Source organism: Elaeis guineensis, chromosome 5, assembly GCF_000442705.2.
Source record: "Elaeis guineensis isolate ETL-2024a chromosome 5, EG11, whole genome shotgun sequence".
In the NCBI taxonomy this organism is placed as follows: Eukaryota; Viridiplantae; Streptophyta; class Magnoliopsida; order Arecales; family Arecaceae; genus Elaeis; species Elaeis guineensis.
Window position 1 is genome coordinate 71,742,962 of NC_025997.2, and position 5,671 is coordinate 71,748,632.

A 5,671-nucleotide genomic window follows, 5' to 3' on the forward strand; every position below is an offset into this window, starting at 1 on the left:
TTCGACCTAAAAAGAGGTGATTATTTAATTAGTTTTGTTTGCTGACCTGATCAATTTATTGATGTCTAAGAAAAACAATCGAGGAAACCCCACTGATCTTACATTTTTCTGGCCAATTTGGTTAATTAGTCTTGATATGGTTGCTTGGTGATTCGAGCTAACCCATGCCTTTAGGCTTAGTCATAACAGTTATGACTAATTAAGGTTAAAGAGACCTAAATTAAAAATCTCTTCATTAATATTAAGTCGTAGGATCTTCCACCATTGTAGAGTACCATGCTCTCTCTAATGTTGACTATTCTCGGTTGGACACAGTGGTTCAGTTGCATCAGGGGAGAAGCAACCACTCTATTGGCATGAGATGCTGCAGGGTGGAGATGGAGTTGGGCCAAAGATCTGTTAGACAAGGGTCCAATGATAGGTTCACTCATGCTTAATGGTGGTCTGACTTAACTAAAGAATGAGATCAAAATCTATCAGTTGAAATCTCAAAATTTAGAGATCAAATTTGCTGTAGTTTATTGGAGAAGCATTGGACAAGAGTTGTCCACTTATTAATTGTTGATACATTCATCAAGATCTGTCAGGTGAAGTGGTGTACCAATCGATGGGACTGCAGTATCCATTAAGAATCCTAACTCAAGGAGGGGTTCTCATTTTCTTATCCGAGGAGTGTAGGGATTTACAGAAATTATGGAAGGTAGTTTATTTTTAAAATAAAATCCTTAAAACAAACTAATTATCAATTATAAAATTCTAACTAGAATCTTCATCTCTTTATAAAAAAATTGTTTGCCTCTAAGTGACTAGCCGACATCTTAAAAATCAATCAATTATCAGGTTCTAACTATTAGTATGATGGAAAATATGTCCTAAAGTCAATTGTCTATTTATAGATGACTGTACATGTTGTAATTGTATATGAATTATAAATTAATAAAAAAATTTTGATATATTTATCATAAATTTTGCATCTTCCTTATTGAACTTTTATGTTATGATGAAGTCTTTAAAACTACTTTTAATCGATAAAGAAGGATTTATTGTGTAGTTTTTAAACCTTATTCATAATCAAATGATACGTTATTAATAGGATGATAACATTTATCAAGTATAGGTTGTTGTATGCCATATGAGTTGGTTATCCTCATAATCAAGGAGTATGGAGACACTAGTATGGCATGCTGATGAAATATAAGAATATATTTCACAGAATGTGACCATTCTGTGGAGTACTCTACTGTTAAAAGCCACTTGCGAAGGATATGGGTATAAGTGTCTCTCCAATCTGAGATCACCTTGATGGCTTGTAAGAAACTCATTGTGCTTTCGTACTAGACTATCTGTATTTCTAATACAGTGATAGAAGCTTTTTGGGTATAGTCAAGTACTTACGAAGTCTATGTGTGAGTCAAGATAGAATTGATCACTCCAAGTTGTTGGAGATAATATTTCGATGTATTTCAATTTAGTAAAATCTTGATCAGGATAATCCTTGTGAGGAGTCATAGGATTTATAAGGTTGAGATACAATTAAGATGTACTAATTAAGAGCTGACAGTTTAACTTTGTAGTCATCCTAAGCATTGAGGGTCAAAGCGATGAATTATACAGTAACCATATACCAAAGGTTCTTGAATGTTGCTTTATAACCTTTCGATCTATCCGAACGTTGGATATCATCATCAGATGGTTACTTCGATTAGTATAGAAATTAGTTTCTGTGCTATCGATTTAAGTTCGAATCTATGGAGTCACACATAATAGAAGTTCCTATCTGATAAGATGGTTGACCAATGATTGAGAATCGTTCAAAGATATAATTGTCAATATGATTGATGATTAACCTTTTGCAAAATTTGTGATAGAAAATTTACTAACAGTTAGTGAACTATAGGAGGATTAATTAATAATTAAATGGATGATTAGCTCAATTTGATTGAGCAATGAGTTTCAGATCAAATCTAATTAAATTAGATTCAATTAGGTTTGATCCAATTAGGTTATAAGATGACTTAATCACTAAGAGAGATCGATTCCTGATTTGATCAGAACTTGAGCTCGATTAATTTTGATTGGATTAGAATTTAATCAAATAAATTTAATACCTAATTAGATTAGATTCAATTATCTATTTAAATCCAACCAAATTAGATTTGGTTGAGGATTGAATTGGACCAAATGGATTAAGTTTGAATTAAAACCCTCTCTTGCACCACCTCTAAACTCCATGCCATGTTTCTCATCACACAAATCTGATTTGTGTGTGAGAAATCTCCACACCTTAGCCCTCATTGTTGCCTCCCATGATTAAAGATTAATTGGTTTAAGTTTACATTCAAAAAGAGTTTGAATTTGAACTCAAACCAACCCTTAACTAATCCTTATCTTATCCTATCCACACCTTAATGCCAACCTTAAGATGGCCTTCATTTTGTGCAACAAAATGAATGAGAAACTGATAAAAAATTATTTAAGAGTCACTATGAGAAGGTGTGTGGATGCGAGGCTCTTTTGGGTGTGAGGATTTAGATCTTAGGCATGGGCTTTTTCCATTCTTGGCATTAGGGTTTTGGGTGAGAGGAAAAATCAAGAGAGAAAGTGTTCTCTCTTATCTTCTTCTACCAACCTTTCTTCCTCCATAGATCAGCCATCAAGAGGGTCTCTGCATGAGCTATCATGCTCGAAGGATCGATCAGATCAAGGGCTTCATATGGCTACTCGTAGAGGCCAGATGATTTATGCGGCTGCTGTGCAACTAAAAGAACTATAAGTCCACAAAAATCAACTACAGAGATCTTCAACCCATGCTCAGATGATGAGATTAGATCTCTGACTTCTTGTAGGTATGATCCACTCCTTGAGATTGATCTACTATGTATTAATGTGATCAATACTTGTTAGATATCAGATTATGTATGTTGTTTATGTCATACGATCTTTAGTAGGTAGTTTATTAGATCTGATCTAATACATGCATAGTAGATTAAATTATTTAATCTAATTTAATTTTACTAAAATTTTTTAAAATGCATACATGAATCTATCTGTGTTTTCTTCAAATGGTATCAGAGCATAGGTTCTATTTGACATAAATATATATGCATATAGATTTGATTTCTGATAGTTTAGATTAGATCTAAATAAATTTTATGATTAAAATTATTATTGTCTTAGTAGCCAAGTACTCAAATTGAGTTTATCACCATGATCATTTGATCATAAGAGGAAGCAGGGATTAAAGTCTCTCTTTTATCCAATCAATGGGTTCTCTTATGATGTGTAGAGGTGCTGCTGTGATCATATCTCATGAAGAAGAGTAGCGAAAAAAATTTTAAAATTATTTTAATTATTATAAGTAAAATCTAGAATCTTAAATAAGTTTAGATTATATCTAAAATAGATTTATGATTAATTTTATTACTGTTTATGCAAAATATTCTGATCTAAAATTTTGTAATTTCTTGTTGGCATGCTTGTCGAGTCGACTCAATTTTGGTTCAAGTCGACTCGAGTCTCTGATGAGTTGACTCATTTTTTAGATGAACTAACTCAGTTGTGCAGGCTAAAAAATCTAGTTTCTGTTCGTCTCAGTGAGCCGACTCTGTCTCAGAGTCGACTCGACTCAATGTGATAAGTCAACTCAATCTAAGGTTAGTCGACTCATTTTTTTGGATAGAGTATTTTTGCATAAAATTTTATATAAAATAATTTATATTTGAAATTATTTCAATTAATAATCTAAACTCATGTTAATTCTATATTTAATTGAGAATTAAGAGTTGAAACTTTAGATTTAGAATTATGAATTTAAGATCTAATTGAAAGAATAATACCCTACAAGCCAATCATGTATGGGATGCGATCAGATATTTTCTATAATTTATCTTCCAAACTCATATAATTGATATTAATTTTAATAAAATAAGCATTTTTGATTCATTATATGCTGCATCTTATTATTATTTTTAAGATTATAATGAACCTTATAGGTTTGCACAATGGTTTTAGAGTCATGATGAGATCACGTCAGTGAGATCTAAATTCTTGATAGCCATGACCTAAAATATTTTCAGTCATTGATTCATTGAGTCGGAGATCAATGATACCGATAAGACTGGCATATCTTATGTATGCTCAGAGATGAGAGTGGTTGATCTCACAACCACTTACGTGGTGATACTAATATAAGGATATGAGTGCTCATTTGAGAATGAGTTCACTGAATAGATCTATGAGAGAACATCTGATGGAGTCTCATTTACATGTCAACTGATAGTTCTCTAGTGGGAGTTGCGTAAGTGATCCTTTGACCTGAGATCGTCATGGTACCTTATGTACATGAATCCATATTTTGATTCACTTCCTAACTTAATTCTTTGATCCTTGTATGAGGTGTTCTGGATGTGGTGAAGTGTGCATGGAGATTGTGAGTGATCAATAAGAGATCAGTCACTCCTAATAAGGGGAGCGAACATCCTATGTGATCTCATAGGTCGATGATTCTAGAAGTCTTTGGTCAAAATAGAATGATAATTAGAAAGAAATTTCTAATATATCATCAATTGAATCATCATCTTCTGATCGAGATACATATAGATAAGCAATTAGATTTGACAAGTTTCTATGTCCACAGCTCATCTGGGATGTTGTTTGACTGAAAGATTGAATTACACGGTAATCTATCACTGAAGGATATTTTGATAATTTTTTATCAAAATTTTAAATCTTTTGGATAGTTATAACATATTGCTAGATATCAATCTTAACTTATGGACTCATCAAGATTAAAAAAAATTAATTTAAAAATTAATTAGAAAGAGTCTTAGTTAATTGGGACTTTTGAGCTAATCTAGTCTGATCGGATTAGGGTTACGTCAAGAGTTTGTGTCCACTGCTGGCTAGATTTGAAATCCAATGGGTCACACACTTTAAGATTTGATCTTAATCTAATTTAATTAAGATTTAATATAAATTTTAAGAATTAATTTGATATGCTAGTATATTGTATTAACTCAAGTTTCTAAATAAGTTCAGTTTAAAGTGTTTGAGCTAAACTAGACCAGTTGCCTTTGACCTAATGAGATTAGATCCAATTTAATTTGATTCTTATCCAACTTAGAAGTATTTCAAGTGTGGAAGGAGTCCTCTACACCCACTAGATCTCACACCAAAAATTTAATGCCGCCCCCTCTTATCTTATCTCTTCATTTCTCATCCAGAATCTTAATTATTACATGCTAATTTATTATGAAAAATTTATGGGGTATAAAAGAGGAGTCCTTCTGTGTGAAGGCTCTTCTACACTAAAATAAATCATAGAGATTTATTTCTTTGTGTGAGAACTTGGAGCACCAAGAGTTGGTGCCCCTTGGTCCTTCCTCAAGTCCCTTCTTAGCCTATGTATATGGGGCATTCCATATGGGCTATGGGCTAAATTTTGGGTGAGAATCAGAGCCAATTGGTATGTAAATTTTGAAAAAAATTTGAGAAAAAGATAAAGAAAAATTAAGAGAAAAAAGTTGTAAGAAGGGTGGTGAGAGAAGTAGCTGTTGGGAAATATGTCCCAAAGCCAATCATCAACCTGTTGATGATTGTACTATTTGATATAATTATATATAAATTAATTAATAAAATATTTATTTAATATTTTTCATCATAAGCTAGTACA